This window comes from Augochlora pura, chromosome 9 (genome assembly GCF_028453695.1).
Source record: "Augochlora pura isolate Apur16 chromosome 9, APUR_v2.2.1, whole genome shotgun sequence".
Taxonomy (NCBI): domain Eukaryota; kingdom Metazoa; phylum Arthropoda; class Insecta; order Hymenoptera; family Halictidae; genus Augochlora; species Augochlora pura.
This window is the reverse complement of record NC_135780.1, coordinates 1,616,421-1,643,446: the sequence shown is the minus strand read 5'-3', so window position 1 is coordinate 1,643,446 and position 27,026 is coordinate 1,616,421. Positions and strand designations below refer to the sequence as shown.

Sequence of the window (27,026 nt, the reverse complement as noted above, 5' to 3'; positions counted from 1 at the left end):
TACCCCCCATTTCCCGGTGTTACAATATTTGAAAAACACCCTGTATAATTAATATTATATAACCTCATATACACAAAGCTTCTCTTCGGATGAACGTAAAAAGGAATTCTATTTAATAATCATGAATTATTAAAACAGTCTCAACAGTATAATGTCATTAAAATCCCGTTTTACTGCGACCTCTTTTCATTAACCCCTTGCCGTGCCATTTTCTTCCCACTACAACGTCCACATCGACACATACGGCTTTCGTGATTGTATTAATTTCTCCGAAGAACGATAAATTCATATTTACTTTGGGAAGACACTTGACGCTTAAACAGCGTCGACGAGGGAACAGAAATTTGATTTCGCCTCGAAGAACGGAACACGGCTCATCGTGCTGGTTAGTAGATATCTCCGTCGCGAGTCAGACACGTCGGATCGTGACAGGATCATCCGACGAGGGTAATTTTATGAAAACAATACGGACGGACAATTTTCTCCGCTGTCACGTGCAAGTTGCAAAGTCGCCGACAGCGGCAGCCGGAAACGAAGTCAAACATTGCCGACAGAAGTAATTTAATAAAAGGATGCCGGTTCGTAGGGGGTAGCTGTAGGTTCTCGTTTCTGTAAATGGCAGCTATCGATTCCGTGCCGTTGGGGTGGCATCGCTCGCGGAACAAGAGAAGGAGGAATAGCATACTTCGGTGTGTCTCGGCGACAGAACCCATCGGAGCTATTCGCCGTGTCCCCCGGATTTCCGAATCGCTCCTTGGGAGAGAAGATGTTGCCTGTTTCGCGCTCCTGGGCCGGCCAAAGCGAAGAGTAATCCGTAATGCGGCGGATAAGGGACTCCGTGAAAGGGGTGGCTGTCGGCAGAAATCGAGGAGACGACGCGCAGACACATACGTACGGAGAGACAGCGAGAGAGAGAGAGAAAGGGAGAGAGAGAGAGAAAGAAAAGGGTGGAGGCAAGCCTGTTAGGCGACCGGTCGCGGATCCACGCGGATCAAAGGGATCCAGGATCTACGGGAACTGTTCCGGGTTCCGGGACTCTGGACTCAGGGTCCGCGGAGAAGATGATCTCGCCGTTTTCTAGGTCGGCGACGGTGGCGAGATCGAGATCGCGATCGCGATCGCGAGTCAAGGGAATCTCCCCGGAGGAGAGAAAGGAAATCTTTCGCGCGACTCGATTTCCCGCGGCCACGCCACGTAAATCCACTTTCTCGGTGGCTGCCATCGAGATCAAAGCTCGATCCGGTAGTCCGGCGAGCTCAAAGGACCCCCGGGCTGTCTCTGTGTGGCTGGGTGTGTGTTTCGCGAGGAGCCGCCCGCATCCGTCGTCGAGTCAAGAATCGATGGGAGACCTCGTTTCGGATCGGCCGCGGACGATGCGATGGACCGTGTCCCAAGGAAACGCTGCCAACTCGCGACCCACGCTTTGCCCCGCCCCGCCTCGCCTCGCCTCGCTTTGACATCAAGCTGTTCGGCAAGTCGCTGCCTCGAGTTTCTGTCAAGGATCACGCCTGCTAATGAGCTCCGGCAATCCACTCTGCCGGAGAATGGCGGACGAGCCCGGCCATCTCTCGCCCCGACACGCGAATGCGATGGAGATAGCCCTCTGGGGCAAGTGGCCAGCTCCGGTGAGGCTGAGGGCCACTTGGCCATGCCTACTTCGCTCTCATGGGCATGCCGCGCGTGTTCGGTTTGCTTCACGTTTCGCGATGCCACAGTTTCTGATGGACTCATCTCGACGCGAGAATTTATGCTCGGTCATAGAGCGCGACGATGATTTTAATATTTTCTGGTCGCAGCTGTTAATTTTCGGATATATTCTGAAATCATTCTAGATCGTAATCGATCACAGATTTTATCTGGCGATGGTGCACGATATTAACCCTTTGACTACTGTCGGCGCCTATTGGCGTTCGAAACGTGTTGTCATCCCAGTACTGTAGGCGCCAATAGGCGTCCAAATCAAATTTCGCCTGTTTCGCTCGTTTATTATTAAATTTCATTATTAAATATTATAAAAAAGAAACTTGAAATTAATATTCACTTCAAGTAATATTGATCTAATATAATAGAATTCGGTGTTTTGAATATTTTAATATAATTCTTCAGAAATCTGAAGAATCAAGAAGCTTCTTCAAAAATGTCTAACGAAAAACTTCGCCGTACCCAGTGGATATCGCGAGTGAATTTTTATCGTACCGTACGGCCGATGCGTGTCAAAGTCTGCCGTAGCCAAAGGGTTAATGAGAGAAATTACGAAAGCGTTAAACAACAGAGGAGAAAGGAGATGTTTTCGCAACATGGAGCATGCGAAGGAAATAAATAAACGATAAAACGTTTGCCGAGACATTGATATACATGTAAGGATGTGACAAGTTGATTCCGTTTCAAGGTTCGTTTTCTATCATCTTAATTAACCAGTGTAAATAATGTACGCAAAGATGTCCAGACTGCTAACGACAAATCCATACATCCGCCAGGTTGTACGAAAAACTGTACGAAAAGAATTATACGAAACATCCATCCCACTTAAAGAATTATTCTACGTGAGAACATTTGACCACAAATACCCACGGCAAAATTGTTCCCCGAGCTTTTCCATTAACGCGCGACTTTCGACTATACAATCGCCTGCCAGGTAAGCCGATGAAACGATAATTATTAAGACACGCATCGATCCGCCTTCGGCGAGCACCCGAACACTTTTTCAGCAGCTCGCATAATGAACTCCGGCAGCCACGAGGGAACAATGCCGGCCCCTGGTCCCCGAAGAAACCCCAACCACTCCAAAGAAGGATAGAGCGATTGTTTGCTCGTATCAGAAATTCCTTTATTAAAAGCCCGCACGCGGTTCGTGGTTTTACGAGCTTTTCTTACAAGCCGACTTTGAATACGGATTTTTAATAAAGACGGTCCACGCTACTACTCCGGGGAGGGGAGGGAAACTGAAAGAGAGAAAGAGAGCTAGAGAGCTAGGGTCGTCGGTGTAAAAACCGGATTTTCCGGGGTTTTTTCGCAGACGGCGCGGCACGCCGGGAAAACTCGAACCGAATCGGATTTTTCGAATTTCACGGCAGATTAATTAAAGTAACTCCAAGGATACTCTGCGAGAACGATCCCGAGGCGCTGCGCCGGTAAGTTGAGAACGGGTGCCGCGATTACAGAGCTTTGCTCTGCCCTCTCTCCCTCTCTCTCTCTCTCTCTCTCTCTCTCTCTCTCTCTCACCCTTTTCTCATTCTCTCTCCTGGACACAGTTTTTAATTAACGACGCGCATTTAATTACCTTCGTTGCCCTAACGGCGCATCCGTACCTTCCTTCCCGGCGATTTTGTATTTTATCAGGCATTATCCGATCGACTCTCCCCGCCCCGGAATAATTGCCGGCTTGCTCCACTTTAATTGCTCCGATTTTCGAGCGTCGCTTCGCAGCGCTGGTCCTGGTCCCGGTTCCCTCCCCCGGTCCCGGTCCCGAGGCATAATTATATTCCAGGCCCGGGTCCGTAAATCCTTGTTCTAACGATCGGACTAACGCAGGACAAACACCGATCACCGGCACTGATATTTTCGTAATTTCGTGGCCGCGCGTTTATTAATCGATGCCCGCTAATGAACCGCTGATCACGAGCGCTTTGTCTTCCGTGCTTCGAACGTTCTACATCGTGCATGCATTTATGCGCGCGTAGTCCTGTCGTTCGACGCGCTCGTAAGCGTCTAAAATTCCCCGCGTCTTTGTACGCATAGTTACCGTCTTTATCGATGATTTACTAGCTGTAAAATTATTTGCAGGAAGACGCGGGTTCAGGAAAATTGAAATTGTTACGTTAGAAAATCTTCTATAATAAATTACGCAAAGGGAGAAATTGCTTACAGATTTTTCTGTGGTCTCAAGAGGAACTGTTTTCATAGTTTAGCTGTATTAAAAGGATATACCAATAGTTTCTGTTGAAAATAACACTTATATATTTAAATAAATATAGGATAATTTTATTTTCCGTATTACAAAAGAACATAGAAGAAAGCAAGAACGTCACATCGCTTGCGTGGTCAGAACAACGACAGACTATCGATGGCATCGTAACGGGGCCGATGGCATCGAGAGAAACAAAACCCTAACGAAGAGGGCACAACTGATTCTGCAAATCGGTGGGCAGTCTCCTCATTTGTCATGATCGCGGCGCAGACTATGAGAAGCCTCCTTTATTTTCCAACAGTTTCCAAAAACTGCCGTCTCTTGTCACGTTTGTCCCAAAAATAATTTCTTCTCGAACCAGGAACTCCCCTAAAATAATCCTGCAGCCGCGGAAGGTCATCATCAAGCTCTGGCACAGTGTGACGTCCGAAAGACGTCACTGGTTTTGAATTTAGACTCGACGCCACCCAGCGGCAGAGCAATTAAAATAAATGAATGCTATTTATATTTGGCAGCTTGCATATTTATCTATTAAAAGTATTAAATCCGACAGGATTTTCTAAGCACGTTGACGTCTCAGCTGGTCGCGTGTCAAGGAAACGTCGCGAACGAGACGAAAAGAGTCGGGAACAAGAGGCGACCCGCCGTGCAGCTTTCTGAAAGTGCAACTCGTTGACGGGCATCGACCACGGTCGGAGGTGGCCTGGTTGGTGTCTCGGGTAGTTCCGGGTCGGCCTGGATAGTATCTCGTATAAATATAATAAGGCGGGGGCGGCAGGTGCGATCGATGGATCCGCTCCAACGGCTCGAGACCGGGAGACCAAGACCGAGGCCGTTCCCCGAATCGTAGACATTAGGAGGGAGTTCGCGGAACGGCGTCGTTTCACGGTTAACACGCGGCCCGACCGCGAACCGACCGGAGGGCTCTCTCTCTCCCTCGGCAAGCTTTTCGCGAGCTCTGCTCCCTTTCCGTTCCAGTTCCCAGGGAACGACTCCCCCGGCGCTTCGATTGTCCTCTCCTCGCCTCGCCGCGCCCCGCCGAGAACCTTGCCCTTATTATATCTGTCGGCGAGCAGCGAGAAAATTTATCGCGGCTTCGACCTCGGCAACTGCAATTTCTTCGGGGTAACACACTGGCACGGCGCCGCCGCGTCGTTGCGCCACTTTCCTATATCACGGCCGAACTATTTTTGATCCTTTAGGCCCTAGCGATATTCCTGTCAATTATTCGGAAACCATAAACGGTGCTACTTTCGCATTTCCTTTCGTATTTCAAGCTCGGAGCAGCTTCGAAGCGTTCTCGCCAGTTAGGTGAGAAAAATCGACTTGTATGAAAAATCATGCTAATTAGACTCTAAATGAATCATTCAGATTTAATGTGTTCAGGAGTAATTATAGGATTAGCTAAAATGAAATTATTAGGCTCTGATAGGTAATATGGGTATTTTATAATAATAACGGTGAATATTAATAAGATTATGAAGAATCCTAATAAACCCTTGATAATAAAATATGGATTAAATAGGGATAATATATATTTGTTTATGGATCCTAGAGGATTTCTTGATCCTGAGATATGGAGAAAAAAATAAGTGTATGATAACTATTAACATAATAATAAAAGGGAAAATAAAGTGTATTGTGTAAAATCGATTTAAAGTTGCATTATTGATAGAGAATCCTCCTCAGATACATTCTACTAAAGTTGGTCCTAGATAAGGGATGGCTGACAGTAGATTTGTAATTACTGTGGCTCCTCAGAAAGATATTTGACCTCAGGGCAGAACATATCCTAGAAATGCAGTTGCTATGGATAATATTATAATTATTACTCCGATATTTCCAACATAGGTTAATTTGAAGGAATGATAAAAGATTCCTCGTCCAATATGGATATGTATAATTATGATAAAGAATGAGGCTCCGTTTATGTGAATTAAACGGATTAGTCATCCAAATTTAACATTGAATCTGTTTACTTGTAGAAGATTGCCATATCATTCGCAAGTCGTTTCATAGCGCGAAACTTCTTCAATAGGGTAGCAGTCTCTAGGAGCTCGACTGTGAAGAGTAAACGTGGTCATTATCACTAAAAAGTCGCTTAATTGGCTCCGATAAGAACGTCGATCAGCGTAGATAACGACGAACCGAAAAGAGTATGCATTCAAGTCAGTACGTGAACAATGGGTCGCGCTCTGAACGACGCGATCGTAGAACTACCATATTTCAGTCGTTTCTCGTACGTCAACAGCCATCGTGTTTTATAAAGTCGCGACCGTGACTGCGAGCGACGTTTATTGCACTCGATCAGATTGCTCTAATTTTAGCATACCATTTATTTAACAAATTTCGTCTTTCAAGTTTCCTTTCGATTCTCTTAATCTTCACACTATTTTAAGTCCCGCTTGATTTCGCTATAGGGAATGCATAAGATCCGTAGTCTAGCGAATCAAACGCGAGCGAATATTATTAAAAAGTGAAGAGCCCGCGAATCTCATAATTCAATCGTAGAGACGGGCGCAGAGAATCCCGCCGAGATTCTAAGAGCCGGCTATAAACTCGACGGTGGCTTTGCCGCATTTCCGCGGTATAGTGACCGCGCGCAATGCAGGCCAATGCCGGCGTTCGGAGCGGGCCGGCAGTGGGCCACGGGCGGAAATCGAGGGATCGTAACGAAATGGCAAATAGTTCCGAAAACGCGATTTCCGAGTGTCGATAGATAGAAAGAGGGGCTTTCCGCGCGCGTGTTACCAGCTCCGCACGACGCGGCGGTGTCGGCTCGTAAATTTGCCGAGCATCCGGGTCCCGCTGCAGTCTTCTCTCTCTCTCTCTCTCTCTCTCTCTCTCTCTCCCCCTCTGCTCCTCCCTGTTTCCGGGAGCAAGGCCTGTCAATAATTCGAGAAATTCTCCGGGCGAATCGCAGCCCTCTCCTCTCCTCTCCCTCCGCCATCCGTCCCAGTTTCTGCCTAGTCTCTTCTTCGGCGGAACAAAAGCATCGGGCGGCCCCGCGGGGGCGAGCGTGTTACCACTTTACCGCCGCGGCGCCGAGCCCGGAACGTCCGCCTCGAAATAATATTTATACGTTCGAGGAACCCGCCGCGCGCATTTTCACGGTCCGTCGATCGATCCGACGCGAATTCCTTCCGCAGCCAAGCCGGGAATGACGGAGATCCAATTTTGCCGAACGGCGACAAGCGGAGAGCCCCCCCTCCCCCCTCCCATTCTTCCTTAACACGCGGCCTACGCGGAACGGCAACCGCGAGCAGCTTTCCGGATCCGCTTCCGGTTTAACCCTGCTCGCCGCCCGTGGCTCTTTACAGACTTTCTTTCGACCTGCTGGAATTTTTCCTACCCTCGTCTTTTCGGCCCCCGCCCTGGAATACTTCCGCGTTTAGACTTCCTTCATTTCTACGCGAACTGGAGGACTTTCGTTTATACTGCGGCCTGGACGAGACTTTAGTTTATACTGTTGCCGGTGGAAATTTGTTTTATACTGTAAGTAGTAGGAATTTGTTTTATACCATGGGTATTAGGAATTTGTTTTATACTGTAGGCAGGAGGACTTCATTTTATGCTGCGGCCTGTAGGACTTCATTTTATACTATAGACGGCAGGACTTTATTGTGTACTAAGAGCTGCAGGATTTTGTTTCATACTAAGCGTAACTTTAGTTTATACTAGAAACAGTAGATTAGTACTTTCTGATTCCTTAACCCTTAATTAGGCGCATGGGGTCAGGTCCACTTGAAATTCAAAAAATAATGGCTTACAGTCTTCAGAGCGTACTAACGCTCTTTCTAGCTTCCTCACTCCCTGTTTTTTTTTAATATCTTTAATGTCACAGTAAGTATTTGTTTCTTAAAGTTAAGTATATTAAAGAACTCTATTAATTACTATAGAAATCCATTAAGTTTTATTCCTTTTTGATACTCCTTTCCCAATGTTTTTTTGGGGTCATTTAAGACCCCATGCGCCTAATTGGGTGATTTTCTTAATGCGCCTAATTAAGGGTTAAAGTTCTGGGCTTGTGGTGAATTTTTTATTCAATTGTCTTTCAGTTTGTAAACAAAATTGGACATTTTGAAAAGAAGAACTATGATTGTACAAGTCTCGTGATTCGCTTTTATAGCCGAGGAACTTGGCTGCTATAGAAACGAGCTTCTAAAATTGTCTATTTTTGTTACAAGCTGAGGGACAGTTCCAGAGGATTTACTATATTCGTCTGATTCGTGTGATGAGTTGCAACGTGCTCAAAATTTCATTGGAACTGTCGTCCGAAACGGAAACGATCCTTGTTGTATCTTGAACAAGTTCCAGTTGTCCGACAAAGTTTGGAAGATTCACTCTATTTCAGAAAGTCTTGTTGTATCTTGAAAGACTTCTTTAACTAATTTCTCCATAAAAATATTCAAGACCTGCTTTCGAGCTAACAGCATTACTTCTTCCTTGAAACGAATCTCACGACTGTCTAACTTCTACTTAATTTTCCACAAGAGTATTTAAAATACTTCAAATCTTATACTTAAAAATACCCTTAAAATCGTATACTTAAAAATACCTTTAAAATCTTATACTTAAAAATACCCTTAAAATCGTATACTTAAAAATACCCTTAACACTAGATTTACGGAATCCGTCAAAATGACGGGTCACTGATTTGTTAACGTACTATTATTCGGATTTCAAAGATACATTTATTGCTTATTTATCGATTATATTTACTATAATTATTTATATTCATTCACTTATCGATTACATTAACGATTAGAATAAATCGTTACTTTCATAAACATATATAAAACGGCTGCTTTTATTACTCCGTAAACCTGGTGTTAATGGCTTGCCAAATGTGGGATGCGAATCGAGCCTATCGCTGCCTGGCTTTTACCCATCCGGGTTTTCGAAACGTCCGAGACAATCCCGAGGTGTATATTGTAGTTCCGAGTTTATCGTGCAAACGATACTTCGGCCGAGTGATCGAACCTTTGTGCAAGAAAGATAAGAATTCGACGGAGAGCTATAAAGACACGGAAACTCGCTAATGATTGCTGTAATCAACTCCTTGCAGCATTCTGTTCCAATCTGGAATGGAGACCGATTGCGAGAGATCGCGGGAACGCGTTAGGTCATCGATCGATTTCCCCGTACGAGTTTTCTCGTTGCTCGGTACAGGAACCCGCGGGACGAAATTACAGGTACGCAAGAAAGGCAGGCGCGCGCGCGCGCGGCAAAGGCGATGCCGGGCGTCTCCCGACGATTTCCATAATCAGAGCATAAATCGCGGCGATAATGACGCGGCGATCGAGCCGTCAGAAGCGTTTCCGCGTCTCCGTGCCGTGCAATTTTCGATAACCCACAGCAAAGCCCTCTCTCTCTCTCTCCCCGCCCCCTCGGCCCCCCGTAACATTGCAGACACGTGCGAGCTGATATTCAGCCCGGCAGATTTAATATCTGCCCCGCGTATTTACCTGACAAGCTGCCTCGTGGCTTTCTATCGGTTTCGTTTACTTGGAAATCAAGCTCGAGCTCGGCTTTTCAAGGCGATTAGCTCCGTATTCGTCAACCGCCGCGGTCTAATCATTTAAACAACCGTCGCCGCGTCTCGAATAGAACTAAGGTCGGAACGACGATTCGAATGGTCTCCGTCGACGATTGGATATAAATTTCAAGTTAATCGTTAGTGATTTTAAGGGTATTTTTACGTATATAAATTTAAGGGTATTTTTAAGTATATGATTTTAAAGGTATTTTTAAGTATACGATTTTAAACCCTTGCGGTACCATTTTCTTCGTAGTTGCAACAAGTGGAAGTTTTTCAACTGTAATATTTTTTAACCAGCTAACTGTGATTGACGAGTATACTCGTCATGGAGAAGTGGCAAAATTTGGTGTATTGACGAGTATACTCGTCATGGGTACAAATCAGTGACCATTAGCTATTTAAATTGCAATTTTTGAGAAAAACAAAACACATTCTCAAATTTCAAGATGTTTAGAATATTTTGAGGCTATGCCGGAATAAAACAAACAAATAGAAAATATAAACAGTTTGAGATGATGTCATGCGTCCCCATATGCACTGGTTGAAAAAGTTTACCAGTTCGCATAATGAATTTATTTGTGTGCGATGATAACGTTTTTTAGATGTTAACCTAAAAGGGGCAAAGGCAAAAATGAAAAAGTGGATTTATAAACTAGAAAGCTAACGCGTGAGCAGTGCGGCAACTTTGAATTTTCGGTGATCTTGATCTTCATCTTGCTGTATCAAACCCCAAAAACTGTGTGCCAGCGCATATCTTACCAAGTGACGACGGTTCTTATCAAATAAGTACAGTGCGACGTAAGAATTTCAAGTGCGGAAATATTATTTTTATCCAATATCTTCCCAGCGCAACTTACTCTGCGATCGACGAATATACTCGTCGTGGCTCGATTCTGGCGACACGAAACTGTGCGCCCTTTTAAATGAGGGCGCCACAGTTAACTGGTTAAGAGGAAGAAAGACAATTTAGATTTGCCGCATGTCTACAGTCGCGTCAATATTTAAAGATTGATGACAAGAAATTGGAATTTTATTCAAATGAAATCAACGGAATAGCATTTACACTAAATAAGTTATTACTTGAAATTTTCGTCGCGTGCCAGACTCGTCAAAGTAGGGCAAGGGGTTAACATTTCGACATTAGAACTGTACAGGGTGTATCAAAATTATTGCGACTCCGGGAAATAAGAGATTCCTGATGCCATTTCGAGTAACCTTTTCCTTTGCGAAAATGCAACACGCGGCTTTGTTAACGAATTATTAATGAAAAACGGTAACGAATGAGAGGTAAGCGCGCGAGATCTTGTTCCAGAAGGTTATGTCGTAGGAAACGATCAAGATCTTAGATAATTATTATTATATCAATTATAATTTAATAAAAAAAGTCGCTCCTATAATTATAAAAATCTTTGGCGAATAGTCCAGTTCTTTTTTTATTTAACACTCGGTATCTCGTCCGAGATTCATATCGGCCCGCAACGAAAATACAATGGATCACAAATTTTTCAGGATATAATACACGAAAGCGCATTCTGTAAACCAGATGATATTAATTATATCGCATTACGTTATATTACGTTAAACAAAGCATGGTCGAGGTCCCCGGGTCAATTAACAGAGAGTTAAAAGAACGGGCATTTCAATCTCATTTCCGCTGGCTGTTGTCGATGCAGAAACTGTTTACCCCGCATAAAGATGCGAAGTTAATAAATAATAATTTCTCTCCGGACTCCGCTGTAACTCGCAGGCACCGACAATTAGCACCTGTCCCCGTTATATCGCCGCGGAACGGACTTTTTTAATTCGAGATTTGTAGTAATGAGCGATCGAGGCGTGTTACGAGGAACGACAAGGTAAAAAATGCGAGCGCTTCGGTTCCGTCAGCCATCGTTGGTTACAGCGGGGATGGTATTGGTCCGCGGTTTCATCCCCCCTCGGCCCTCTCGCCGCTGTTTTTCCATGGAAACGGTTTTTCAGAGTGTCGTTGAATAATCTCTCTGGTCGCCTATCGATCTCTCTTTCCCTCTCCTGAGAGAGAGATAGAGAGAGTTAGATAGATAGATAGAGAGAGAGAGAGAGAGGGAGAGAGAGAGAAGAGGGAGGGTGAGTGGAAGTCAGAGGATCGACGGAGCAGGAATGGTAATTTCATTCGCCGGAATCGACGAATCTGGAATCGACGTCGAAACGACGGTTATTAAAATCGGCGACCGCGGATGCGTCTGATATCGAGCGGAACTGGACTTCCGTCTGACCGACGCCGATTTTCGTCGGAATGAAACCGTCCAGAGGTTCGTTCCGATCCTCCTCGGCGCCCAACGAGAGACGCGATCAATTGTTTCCCCATCGACTGCGCAAGAATTTATCGAGAAAATTACCAACGACAGTCACTCTTAGGGGAAACGTTCAGCAATTTTATGCATACTATCCGTTGCTGAAAAGATGGCGCAATTTTTGTGAAGGGGTGAGTCGCTCGCTCCGCCTAATTTGCACGCGCATAGTCCCTACATGCCTTTGACCTGCCGAAAACCATTTTTATTGCTATGCAGAAAGACCAATTTTTATTACTTATTATTTTATTACTTATTATTCATTACTTACTATCTTATTACTTATTATTCATTACTTACTATCTTATTAGTTATTAATCGTCACTCACTATTTTGTTACTTATTATTCATTACTTACTATCTGATTACTTATTAATCACTACTTCCAGTTTATTACTTATTATTCATTACTTACTATTCTATTACTTATTATTTATTACTTACTATTTTATTACTTATCACTTATTATACAAGAGAAATTTCTTATAATAATCTACCAATTGATCTTTACAATAATATGAGTTACATTCCTTTTTAATCTGAACGGGTTATCCAGTTGAGTTATTAATAACTTCGACAAAGTATTACAAGACTACTATATGAAAAATTAGACTCGATTAACTTATTTAATTGTCTTAACAATCTAAGAATCTTTTTAATAATGGTAGATTGTACCATTTTCCAATACTGGCGTTGGTCGTGTATAATAAATGCTCTTATCTTAACACCGTTCAGGAAAAAATAAAATACCTCAGACAATTGTCTTCGCAATATAACAACAGAGATGACAAAAATCACTTGTTACAAATTTTCCTCGAGATTGTGCATACACGAAGCAAATATTTCCAATACGATTTACCGCTGCGTTCGAAATTGCATTTAGAAGTTGGTCGACGCTAAGCCAAGTGGATAACGATCCAGAAAGCACTTGTCGGAATTACATGGAATTTGATTAACGCGCAACAATACACGATCTTAATTAAACTAAATCACCGATCTCCGTAGACTATGTACGATGGGAGAACTCGGGCAACGTTTTCCAAGTGCGAACTGTAAGAAATCGGTTAACCGCGAATAGTCCTGCATTCTCACGCCTCTTCGGCTCAATTAGCGCTAAAAAGGCATCGAATAGAAGCTCGTTGCCACGACGAAATTATTCCTCGGACGAAGAATGACGTCAACGAGAGAGCTAGAACGATTCCTTGAAGAGGCGATTGAAAATCGCTGAAATATTGCCAAAGGGGCGGGAAGGAAACTGAATTCGGCCAGCGAAACACGGCCGTTTATTCGGCCATCGCCGGCCGAATAAAAGTCGGATCGAGAAATTGGGCGATCGCCGGTGACGCAACCGGCGTCGGTGTTTCGAGGAATCGCGGCGATTCCAGGCGAGCGCCGACTCGAAGGTCGTGCGTGTTGCAACTGCATCTCGTGTCGCGGTCGATTCTCGGAAACCGCGGCGCGGGTCGTAACGTCCTAGAAACCGTTCGTATTTTCTTTTTTGTTCTCCGGAGCTAACCGGGCATGGAAAACTAGCATCGACTCGGGGAAAAGCGGGGAAACCGGGAGAAGGAGGGTAGAGGGTCTCCGGTGTCGCCTCGGCGCCGCTGCATTCGTAATAACGATAACAATAATTGTTATCGCGATCCTCGCGGAATTCTGGCCGGGCGCCGCGGCGCGCTCGCGGGAGAAAAAATCCCGGGAAAGCGAAGTTGGAGTAGAATGGGCCTTAATAGGGGGCCATTTAGACGGCGAGTGCTGTTGGGAACGCCCATCGACGGGGCCGCGTGCAGGAAAAATGAAAGGGAGAACAAGTTCGTACCCAAGGATTTCCCGACGAAAACGTTCCCCTTTTATTCGCGAAAATCCGCGCCGCTGCGCGAACCTCGCCGCGTTTAGGGAACCGTAGGCGCGATCCACGGTGGCCCAACGATCCAACGATTCTGATAGGGCCACTACCGGCGGCTCTTTATCGTCAGGACCACCCTCGCGATTCTATTCTACTGTTGTTTCGATTTTTCCTGGCAGCCAACCATTTTCGAACAGAATTCTGTTTGCTTTCCGATATTATTCCGACGGTGTTCTCTTCGTCTTCCATGCGCCGTTCCGCGCAACTAATCAAAATTCCAGCGCACTTCGTATTTCTCGCGATACTCTCCTCGCTTTTAAATCGATTTTGGAACTTCTCTATGATTTACATTTTTATTGGCGACCTCGTAGAAACGAAGCAACTTTCCGCGCGCGCGGTCTCGCGCGAATCGAACGGAGCACCCGTTACAATTGATGCTCCTTTTTTCAGGAGACGAGCGCGTGTTCTACGGTGCTCTTTTTATCCGCGCGCTTCCAGGGGTGTCCGTACTAATTTAACTTGTATCGTCGAGGAGTTCGTGCAGGCCGGGCGCGATGTTAATAAAAATGGCAGGGCTTGGTGCGGGGCCACGGCGAGCTGAAACATAGCCGGGTCGTAGACTTCCTTTGTAAACGGTCGCCGGAGTCTGCGGATGGAACGGCTCGGGAGATTTCCTCGCGGCTCGATCGCTTATCGGCTTTAATTAACGCCGAGCACCTGGAACAGCTGCTCGTTGGCTCGCGCAAATAAAACGGCGCGATCACCCTCGCTTCGCCTCCCGTCCGTCGCCTCCCGTCGCCTCTCTTCGCCTCTCTTCGCCGCTTCTAAACACCCCGCCTACTCTTTTCATTAGCTTTAATTAGTTACCTGTAACCGTGTTCGAAATGGTCGCCGGAACATTGCGCGACAGCGATTCGCCGCCGGTCATGCTGACTGATATCCGTCGGCCGGAATCGCGACGATCCCGACGTCGGTCGACCGATCGGACGCATCGAGCATCGGGGTTTGCCGTTGCTGGTCCGCTATTTCCGTTTCTGTCGCCTGGCCCCCCTCCTGCACGAAAAACACGAACCGCAGGGATAAATCCCCGCGGTCCGAGGCTCGCGGAGCCGCATTTATCGCGATTCCGGTCGTCGAGCTTCCAGCCGAGCGGGACAAACGCGCGGCCGCGACACGGAATTGCGATCGTTGATCCTGGGCCGGCTGCTGCTTTATGGCAGCGAGTACCCTGCCGGCGAATTTACCGAACGGGGCATCGAGACCGTGGAAATTAAGCCGTACAGAGAATTAATTACACCTCGAGTTCATTTCACCTGATTTATACACACATACGCGCGTGTAGAAGATATTCAATCAATTCTTCTGCGAAACGATCCAACGAGAATAGCTCCACGATTTCAATAACTGCGAATAAAATGATGTAAAACCGCTCGTTTAAACGTTTTCGAGTCGAATATCGTTGCTCGAATGATTTTCGAGGCGGGTAAGACTCTTTGGTCGGCTCTGTCGCACAGCCGTCAATATTTTGAATTTGTTTTATTCCGGTACGAATATTTCGTGGTATGCGACCACTATTTGCATCCACCGACCCCAGTTTCCCGCGTTGCATTTAAATTCGTTTGTAAAAATGGAAATCGCCGGGAAATTTAGATTACACCCGGGAGCATAAAATGTGTTCGGTATATGTGAAGCGGATATTCGATAATATACGGGGGCATGAAATCAGACCGATATTTCCATACCCTCTGGTAGGCTTTATTGCGGCCGGCAATTATTCAAACCATTAGCGAAAGGGATTCGATTTCGTTCGAATTTTCGTTAACCGAGTTCCGTCGATGAGAGCGGAACCAGAACCGGCGAGTTCGGGCACAGTTTTTCCATGGGAAGGAGGGAATTTTCCCGCGCGGTAATTTCCAGACCGGCGGAAGCCGAGGTTTTCCGATGGTGGTGGGGTTTTCGTGCCGGAACCGCGTCGTCCTAGAATTTGTTCGGCAAGTGAAACTTGCGGATGGAATCGCCGGGAATGCTTCCGGACAACTTCAGATTCCGTTGTTCTATCCTGGCAGGGGTCGTACGAAATTATTATAAATGTCTTGTGATTAAATGTTTTGAGAGTTTAAGCCTTTGCGAAAGAGAGGCGACTCTCGGTTGTCATGGCGTTTCGTTTTGCAGGAGGAGTGACAGTCAGTGTTTATTTAAGATAATTTCTATATAAATTATATAATTGCATATAATCGTATATAAATTATATTTGCATTGTATAAAAATGAAAATAATTTGTATACAAGACACTCGACTCATCTGAGAAAATCGCCTCGTCCTGTTACCTCAGTTGGTTGGAAAAGTCGTCGTCCGCTAAGGATTAAACGTTATCCAATCGCAATATATGTCGTCGTTTATCTTCTCAGACAAATTAATTTCAACATTATCTCTTTGTGCAATATAAAATGCTTCGAACAATGGCAGCAATATGCCTCCGGCATAAGTCTGTTATAATTGACTTGCATCATTTTTATTTCGCGTAAAGACCCTCAGTCTAATAATCGCTTCTTTTGCGATTCGAGAGATGCCTTGCAGTCAAGATGCAGCAAAAATATGCTTCACAACACTTTATTCGACTACGAGTTCAATTGTTTTTTTACGATCCCTCCGCAGAACATTTACAACATTATCAACCGCAGTTAAAGACGCGTATTAGCGTCGGATGATCGTGGGAACACCGATATCCGAGCGTTATTTGCGTGGAAAGCGGCAGCGGGGAGCCCTAAGAATTAAAGAAAAGCAGCCGCGGGTGATCGAGTATCGACTTTCCTTCGACAAAGCGGAGAGGAGCAAATTCTTTCCAGCATCCACGGTCTTTTTTCCTGTTTTCCCGACATTCCTCTTGCGGGATATTAAAAGAACGCGACGCGAAGGCGGAGACGGGGAAAATAGCGCGGGGGATTTTCCTTTCCCACCGACCGCAATCCTCGTCTTTGTCATCGCGGGCCGAGCTTCGAATTTCGCTTTGGAAAATTCGATTCGTCCTCTTCGTTCGATTCGTTCTCTTCGCTCGATTCGTTCGATTCGTTCTCTTCGTTCTCTTCGTTCGATTCGTTCTCTTCGGTCTATTCGTTCTCTTCGTTCGATTCGTCCTTTTCGTTCGATTCGTCCTTTTCGTTCGATTCGTCCTCTCCTTTCAATTCGTCCTCTCCTTTCGATTCATCCTCTCCTTTCGATTCGTTCTCTCCTTTCAATTCGTCCTCTCCTTTCGATTCGTCCACTACGTTCGATTCGTCCTCTGCCTTCGATTCGTCCTCTACCTTCGATTCGTCCTCTACCTTCGATTCATCCTCTTCCTTCGCTTCATCCTCTACCTTCGATTCGTCTTCTACCTTCGATTCGTCTTCTACCTTCGATTCGTTCTCTTCGTTCGATTCGTTCTCTTCTTTCGATTCGTCCTCTTCGTTCGATTCGTCCTGTTCGTTTGATTCGTTCTCTTCGTTCGATTCGTCCTCTTCGTTCGATTCGTCCTCGTCCGTCTCTTCGTTCTCTTCGTTCTCTTCGTTCGATTCGTTCGATTCGTTCGATTCGTCCTCTACCTTCGATTCGTTCTCTTCGTTCGATTCATCCCCTTCGTTCGATTCATCCCCTTCTTTCGATTCGTCCTCTTCGTTCGATTCGTCCTCTTCGTTCGATTCGTCCTCTTCGTTCGATTCGTCCTCTTCGTTCGATTCATCCTCTACCTTCGATTCGGTTCTCCCCTTTCGTAGACCCGTGGCCGACGAGCTCCGGAGCACAGTCGCACTCCGTTAATTCGCGGCGATTCATTTTCCTCGGCGCGGCGCAGCGCGGAGCATAGCGGCGCGTAGCGGAGCGGCCGGGGCTCGGGGAACGGTTCGTAATTAATTTCCAGTTGCAGTCGATTAAGGAAAGTTGGCCGGGAGAAGCTAGACGGCCGGCCCGAGCGAGAAAGGACTGCGGTAATCAGCCGGAACAAATGTAAACCATTAAACGACCCGAGCCGGGCCGCACCGGCGCGCGCGACGCCGACGCGCGACGCCCGATGATTTCCCCTAATTGTTTCGCGAGTCCGCCGCGAATATTTTACCGCGGCCGTTTCCGCCGCGTTTCCGACGCGTCGTCGCCGCGATTTTTCACGTCTCCTATCGGCGCGATCTCCCGCCGGGCCGTCGCTTTTTCAGTTTTAACTAATTCGCTGTCGCCGTTTCAACCCCCGTGAAAAATCTCCGCCTCCTCCGGCCTTCTACGCAAAGCTCGGTGGAATACAAAACGGGCTTTCGCGATAATTCCGCAATTCTGTTGCATTTTTACAAGAGCGACGAACGATCTTCGCGCGAATTACAAATTGCCCGCATCGACGTCAAGCGACGAGTATCTCGTCCACGTACAGCCGGTCCCATAAGTATTCGTACCCGCATTGCTTATAAGAGAAATCTGTTGAAATCGAGGGATGCGTGTAAAATTTTGCAACAAACTTTTTATTATCTTATTTAATACTTTTAGATGTGACGGAAGAGGAAAAGTTTGGGGAAAGCGTAATACAGTAGTAGAATTGTAAGTGTATAGAATGGGTAAGAGTGTATGGTATGTATGGTGTGTGCGGTTGTATGAATGTATAGTAATAAGTGAACATGATTGCATAGTTGTGTGCGTAAAACAAATAAATGATTCGGTGTACACTTCTTCGGTGTACATATTATATCGTTTTATAATAAAAATTCACATTAGTCATTCAACCAAGTTCATTACAGAATTAACCCTTTCGCTCCGAACGACGGATATATCAGTCATCCATACGAAAACTCGCGGAGCCGAACGTCGGATATATCCGACATACCGGTAAAATCACGGTCTAATTTTTGGATAGCACAGCCTCTTGCGACGGATGCATGAATCTTTTGACGAAACAAATAAACGACACACCTCTCAAATTATATTCGTTATACCTTCATTTTTCGATTACTATTGTGTTACATGCCATAAAGGGATAGAAAATCGAAAGTACTAAGTTTAGGATAAAGAATTTCAGTAAAGTCTTGTATTGGTACGTCCACCTGCTGGATAAAAATATCCTCATTTCTTACTATCATTTCTTACTATCATTTCTTATTATTTTAATAAAGCGTTTAGGTTGTGCCCTTCACAAAATGGCATTATGAGAATTGCAACTGGCGTGCAACTTGGATAGACTGAGAATTGATTTGGATAGCGAACTGATTCGCCGTAGCGAAAGGGTTAAAGAATGTACAACCAACTGTAAAGCACGGCGGAGGCTCCGCGATGGTGTGGGTCTGTATGGCGGCATCCGGAGTGGGCAAACTTGTCTTTATCGATGGAATTTTGGATAAGATAAAGTATAAAAATATACTCGAAGAAAATCTGCGCTCGAGCGCGATTAAGCTTGGTCTGGAAGATGACTACTATCTTCAACGCGACAACGACCCGAAGCATACTGCTCGGATTGCTCTTGGGTGGATACTTTGCCACGTTCCTCATTTTTTATATACACCTCCTCAGAGTTCAGATACAAATCCTATAGAAAATTAATGGGCGAAAATAGATAAAAGACTACACGAGCATGGAATTTTCAATAAACATTTGCTAAAAAACAAAATTTTGAAAGTTTGGAATAGTATTGGATCAAATATCGTATTAAAACTGGTAGAAAGTATGCCAAATCGAATCAACGATATAATAAGGCATAAAGGTGGACCCACTAAATACTAGAAAATTAATATAAAGTAAAAAAGCCACTTTAATATGCGACTTTTTGACAAAATCAAACACTGGAACGAATACTTTTGTGGACTGTTATTACGCACTACGACAAGTAAAATCAATATATTTTTGTTATTAATTAATCAATTTTGTTATAATTTGCTATAGATAAACTTTATACATGTCCCTTGATTTCAATAAATTTCTCTTATAAGCAATGAGGGTACGAATACTTATGGGACCGACTGTAATTTTATTGTAGATGTATAATATCGGCTGTCGACGAGTCGGTCGTTCGCCACCGATTTGCTAATTCTTTAATCGCGTTCCAAGCGTTCGTCACGTTCGAACGCGAACGAAACGGAAATCGAGCGGACTTTATTTCTTCGTTAATGAAGGAGGTGGAATTTGATTCGATTCGTTCCGTTCGATTTGCCCGTTGAATTACATACGGCGACGTTCACGTGAATTCCGTGTTCTTCGAGGGAACCGGGCTCTCGGCGAGTCGGGAATTTGATTACGAGGCTCTTCGCGAACGGTGAAACAATATTGCGATCCCGAAATAGAGGGTCCACGAGCTACCGCAAATTGCATTGATACCCAATTTTACGTTCGCGACGCATAGAAAATAAAGTGCTGCCGCCGGTATTATGAAATTATTCTTCCCTGAAAAAAGCGACGACGGTGTTGTATGTGCTTGGATGGGAGTTTCGTTATATCGATTCTCAGCACCCGTCACTTCGGGAACAGTTAAATCGGTGCCCGATAGTTAATGTGTGATACATATATTTTAAAACGTGGTAACTGTACAATGAAGAGACGCGTGGATGTGATGTTGGTTGCCGTTGGTACAAAAAGTCGTGTTCGTCGACGCGATGTCGAAGTATCGCGCTCGTGGTTACAGTAATGGTTCGATATCTGTCGCAACTTTTCGATTCTACTCCTGTCGCAGTGCTATTGCTACGCCACTGTAATTTATCGATTTCTTCGCTACGTCGACGTTGAGGTTCGACGGAGTCGATGAACACGTGTGCTGCGGCACGCGCCGCGGCTCCTTTGACTCTAATTCCCGGAAGACAACTCATAATACTATAAAAAAACATTTTTAATTTTAAGATTTTAAAACTGAATTTCTTTTTAACATATTGCTGATAATTTTCTGATTGAAATGAGACTAAACATGACATAATTTTACCGTTTTCTTCAATAACCGTGACGTGTATTTATATGTTTGAGTGACGCGATTATAAGTTTTTCGATTATAATATTTTTTAGGAAGAATAAAGACAATTTGGATCTGTCGCGTGTCTACAGTCGCTTCAATGTTTAACCCTTTGCAGCCGACCACTTTTTCGACCGAGTGAGGTAAAACAGAACGAGGCGACTTTCTCAAACGTGTCGAGTGTCTTGTACGCAAATTACTTCAAATTGTACATAATACGAATACAATCTATATACGATTATATGCAATTATGTACAATTCTATAATTTATATACAATTGCATTAGTTTGTACATAACACAAACATAATTTACATACAATTATATACGCGAAACGCCGAGAGTCGCCTCTTGTCCGCAAAGGGTTAAAGACTGATGACAAGAAATTAGAATTTTGTTCAAACGAAAACAACGGAATAGCATTCATAATAAATAAATTAATACCAGACATTTTCGTCGCGTGCGAGACTCGTGAAAGTATGGCGAGGGGTTGCCGCGAGCGGCGATGAATTTGATTGCAGGGAATAAACGTGCGCGCGAAAATACGCGCGAGGAAGAGTCTCGCGTTACCGAAAGAAAACAGTGAATGTTAAGAGATTACATATTGACGGAAGGCGGCCGGAGTCGAAGACCGATGGAAACGGCCATCGGCGAGACCCCGAAACGAAAATATTCGCCGCCGCTCGTACATATTCGCTCGTGAAATTGATATTTTAGCGAGCGCGCGAGCGGTTTCACAGGTTGCCGACACCGATACTTGAAATCCATTTAATGGACAACGGGCTACGGTATCGCTAAACGGAGCCGCGGCTATCAATAAATGAGCGATCCGCTGCGTTCTATGTATAGGAAAAAAAGTGTCGATCTTCGGAGCTGGATAAACATCCATTAAGTATTTTCCCGTTGATTGATCGCCTGTCCGCTGCGAAACCGGGATTGATCGGGCACCGCCTGGTGACTTGGTTCTCTCCGTATCTAGTTACCACGTCGCAAACGACTATTTAACAGATGGAAAAATAGCTCGATCAAATGAATCAGCGATTTCCATAGGTTTTTTTCGAAGCGTTATTAACACCGCGCCGTACTTCGATGACTGAGATTTCTATTAATAACCCGTTCAACATGTACGCATTATAGTTACTCCAGTCAGAATAAAACTCTGTTCTCTTCAACGTCAGTGTTTGTAAACAAATACTGATTAATGGAAACGCGATAATTAACCCTTTCGGTACGAGTGCCGGATATATCCGGCGTCCGCGCGACGACCGCTCTGGACGAGCGCCGGATATATCCGGCGCACGTGCGATGACTGGTATAAATAACAGAATTTTATATAAATAAATCTTAATATTTTATATAAGTACCTCTGAATATCTCTTAAGTTACAAGCAACACGTTTGTTCAAAAATGTCGTTTTATTAAGCACAGTTTTTATTTAACGCTTAGGAAATATTTTCTTATAAAGGAGGACTCGTCATGTGCGGCGGAAATTTTCGGCGCGGGGCCTCGTACAGCGAGAGTGTCATGGCGGACAGGGTTAATAACCCGTTCAATATGTACGCATTATACTTACTCCAGCCGGAATAAAACTCTGTTCTCTTCAGCGTCAGCGTTTGTAAACAAATACCGATTAATGGAAACGCGATAATTAATGGAAGATCTGCGCAGCGGTCTTTTTCTGAATTTCTCAGCGCGTTATGTTAACTGAAACCGTTAAGTTATTATCAGGAGATTGTTTGCAAACGATCGTACCTAACGTGAATAATTTAAACAACTCGCTGGGGGAATTTCATGGCGGCGTTCTACCTTCAATGAAATCCTCCAATTACGAAGACCGTGCTTAAAATAAATGGCAGGTAATTCGGCAGTTTCGAAAACGCGCGCTCCCCGTCGATTCTCCGAACGTCCCGGAGCGCTCGCCCGATTCATTTTTCTCCCGTTTTAATAACCGAACGTCGGAACACCGCTCCGAGTTAATTATTCAGGTCTCGTGGCCCCAGCGAAAATACACGGTCCGCGAGAGTGTTTGTTTGAAGAAGAAGCCAGGCCGGGGCGGGCCGCAGCGCCGGGCTTCGCGCGCCCGTCCGTTGCCCGTCGAACCCGATTGCTCGGCAGTGATTTCGTCGTTTAACTCTCTGTTTGCTGAGAAATCAGTCGTCGGGACGGCAGGGGGACGTTTCTCCCAATATTTTTCCTCGAAACACAGCGAGAGGACCCTCTCGGCGATCGCCCTTTTCGTTCGATCTTCTTGCCGGTAACTCGGGAGAAAACAAAATCGGAGCAGAAGGTTTCGATAGTCGTCGACGATTCGACGCGCCATAAACTCGACCGTGTCGATTACTCAGTCAACTTTAATGCTCATCTGTCTGTGCTACCGAGGCTCATCGATGCAGCTTAGCTTGCCGTTCTGTTGTCGGCCTTCGAATCGATTCGTTATTGTAGTTTTCTGGAGAGGCGCATCTGCAACAATCATTTCTCTGGCGAACTTTTAACTAAAGTAAAAATTAACTTTAAAGTTAAATAATAATTGTTGGAGTGTGCACCGAAATGATGTTTATTGCACCACCATTCCTATTTAACCAAAGGCGTACAAAGGAATGGGTCAGTCGCTTCAGGACAGCCTACCGAGCTAGTAACACCTGCAGATTAACAGTTCCCTAGTCTTCATTGTTTTAATATAGTCGTAAAGCTTAATATTGTGTTATGTTCAAATTGGAATAAATTACATTGATATACGTTGATTTCATTGACGCGTGGAGTTGGAGTAAATTATTTAAAACATAAGGTACAATTTCATCTCCCAACCTCGTCATCCCAATAATAATAATAATATAAAATTAAAGGCTGGCGCGTTTCACCAAGACAATTAATTAAAGGTCATTAACCAATTCTACTTAAAATAATTTAATAGAATTTAACCTGGTAGCTATATAGTGTATACACATCATAAGAAAATTACAATATTAGATATTACAATGAAGATACTTCTCCTACGATTTACGTTAAAATTCTTATGAAGCATATTAACACGTTGAATGCCACGCCAATTTGACCGGGATCGTCCGTGGCGCCACGATGAAATTTCCATTTAGCGATACATATAATGTTGAAATATTATATACAATAGATAATTTACAACGTATAAACATGTTTCAAATATTTTCTACTGCATCCATTTCTCTACATCACTACATCAACGATGATAATAATAAGAAATTATAAGTGTTGTCTTTTGTCTAACTTTCTTATGTTTTTTTCAATCCGGGCACGCCGGTCACCGGTGGCCCCCATGGCGTCACAGCCAAGTTCAGTGCCGGTCACCGGTGACCCCCGTGGCATTCAACGTGTTAATAAATTTCGCAAGCTTTAGTTTAATTCTAGATAAACTACCATAAAAGCTACACCCGGTATGATCGATAAACCACGTAGCAAACTTTATCTTCGAAATAGCTAAATGTGTAAATATCGAAAAATGGATCGTCTCCGTATACCAGAAGGGTCACGCTATCGAGAACGAAAATAAAGATTGCATCGAAGTTGAAGAACCGCCGGGAAGTTCACGGCATCGAAATGCACGACAAAAGTCCGCAAGTGCAACGCACCCGCCCTTGCACTCTCCCGCGTGCAGGTGGCACGACAACAAAGCCGGGGGCCACGTGTTACGCAAGAATATTAGCCGTAGACGCTCCGCCAGCTACAGGAACGAGGCAACGGGCCGCGCGCCGATCGAAGAAAGACACGGGGGTCGATGCCGTCGCGCGGGCAGCAGTTCGTCGGCGAACTTTCCGAGAACGGTGAACGCGACAGGAGGCAACACCGTTGCGACCGGCGCGACTCCGAGGCTCGCAACTTGCGACACGCGCAGCGCGTCGCGTCGCGACGGGTCGGGTCGGGGCTCGTGGAAATGTCGCACGTGGCCGCCGACGATAGAAGCAATACCTGCGCTCCGTTTTTCCCCAGGTAATCGGTTCCTCGAACAGAAAAGCCAGTCCGACGCGAAATCGATTCGAACGACTGCGTAATCAACGTCTACTGTCTCCGGCGACTTCCAGTCGCGAGATTTCATTGAACCTTGGACGACGGCCGGCAATGTCTAGGTCCCTCGTTTCAGGCATTGTTTATTGATCACCGGATTGTTGAAATCGCCGCGCTTTTATTTTGGAAGCGTTCCGAACGAATTATTGCTTTTTCAGCGACGAGCTGTGCAGGGTTTGTTAAAATTTATTCTATCTAGGGGATATAAGAGATTTCTGAGATCATTTGACGCAACTTTTTCCTTTTCAAAGAGTTTCTCTGAGGCGTCGTTGACGAATTATTAACGAGAAACAGTGACCAATGAGAGGCGAGATTAGTTGGAGCAAGGGGGTCAGCCAATGAGCGAAACCGGATTGTTGAAATCGCCGCGCTTTTATTTTGAAAGCGTTCCGAACGAATTATTGCTTTTTCAGCGACGAGCTGTGCAGGGTTTGTTAAAATTTATTCTATCTAGGGGATATAAGAGATTTCTGAGATCATTTGACGCAACTTTTTCCTTTTCTAAGAGTTTTTCTGAGGCGTCGTTGACGAGTTATTAACGAAAAACAGTGACCAATGAGAGGCGAGATTAGTTGGAGCAAGGCCAATCAGCGAAACTAGGCTCTGTAATAATATGTATATAATAACTCGTTAGCAAAGCCACGGATTGCACTTTCGCTAAGGAAATTGTTACTTCCAAGTACCATCATTTTTTAACACCCTGTATGTATAAATATTATAAGAAGAAGAGTGCTTTAATTTTACCAGCTTGTTTACGCATCCACCTTGTGATATAAAAGAATAATCTACTCATAAAATTATTATATTAGAACCTCGATGTCTGAACCTTTAACTTCTAAATAAAATAATTCTCCTACTAAATATTAATCATGGCTCTATCCAAGCCGATCAACGCACCATTTTTCATACAAATCGGTAAAAATATAATATAGCACGTTATGCGCCGCTTCACTCGCATTGACGCTAATCTTTATTCAACTTTTAAAATGCATTCATTATAATACATTCAGGCAAACTGAATTGGATTAGGATATTTCAGATTTAAATGAGTTCTAATATCATCCGCTATGAAAAAAAGGAAACTTTCTACTTTCATTTTATTTAATTATATTGCTTTGTCTTCGTGGGAATTTTCGTGGTTGATTGTCGGGAACGCTGAACGCGATACTGTTTCAGAGTAACCGTCCTATTGTAGTTGCATCGATCGATTGTGTGAACTATGAGCTCGATTCTGCTACGTATCTCGGAGAAGAAAAATGCGCGCGTTTAACCTCTTAGGCACGGCTGAATTTTGTGCAGGGCTGTTGCTCTGTACGGCAAAGTTTAACGCGAAATACGAATTACTCTGCAATATGTACATGACGGACAATGCTATTCTCTATACGAGCAGTTTAAATAAATTAAGTTTTTCACGATTGATTTATCATTTTTCAAAATTATTTATTAACATATTTTGAAATCTAATATTAATTAAGACCCATCATTTTTATTCAATGAGTTGTTTATACTAATCTAATAAATAATATAAATTATAACTTAGCCCAATCCCTTAACACGTTCCGTGGCGAGCTGTATTTAGTCGACTCTTCATTTTGGTCAATCGAAGCTTTAAAAATAAATATATTATGTTTATTTATCAATTATTATCAATATAACTATGAAGCATTACGGATCTATTCTTTTGGTGGAAATTATTTCTTGGATTCGAACTTGTCATAAAATATTTTTTTAACGCAGTGAATAGTTATTTAAGCGTGTACCACCAGTGGTACACGTGACACGGAATGTGTTAATTTAATAAGTTGCATTGACTCGTAAGAGTGAGAAGATAAAATCCGTTTAGACTCCGTCAAACTTGAATTACAAAGTTTGCTACAATAACGTAATTTCTTCAAACAAAAAGGTCTCTTAAAGCTTGCGTGATATAGTAAAATTAGAAACCGGTCATTTTGACGGTGGTAGGTTTCGCGTTAATCATTTACTAACTAACAATATAATTGAATAAGGCGCGAAACATCCACGAATGCTATTACAGCGACGCGTCTTTCCCAAGAGGTTAAAGTACCATTACCGATACTAATTGCCTCTGAATTCTACATTACGCCCTACCAATGATACATATTTCTTTCCCGCCTCAATTAAATGATGAAAAGCCAGACGAATCCCTCGGAGAGCGAGAACCGACCGAAGCCAGGATTACGCTCGCAGTCCGGGGAGGCAAAGAGACAAAAGCTGAAATCGCAGCTACAGTTGGCCGGCACAGTTGCATATCGGAAGATGTATCGAATCAGCATCGCTTTGAAACGGGACGCGCTGCTCGGTCCCTTCGTCCTCGTCGCGCCGCGCCATAGGAAAGCGGATTCCGAGAGGCGAGCGCCTCTCCCGTAATCTCTTCCGCGTAATATACGTGTATATCCGGCGGGGGCAG

At 44.4% G+C, this 27,026-nt stretch overlaps 1 protein-coding gene and 1 pseudogene across 1 annotated transcript in view; one reads left to right on the top strand and one right to left on the bottom strand.

The window, feature by feature from the left end:
* Nucleotides 1-27,026, top strand: part of LOC144475269 (single Ig IL-1-related receptor) — a 162,061-nt gene that overhangs the window by 81,637 nt on the left and 53,398 nt on the right. The window lies entirely within an intron of this gene.
* On the bottom strand, nucleotides 5,271-5,904 carry LOC144475096 (cytochrome b-like; annotated as a pseudogene).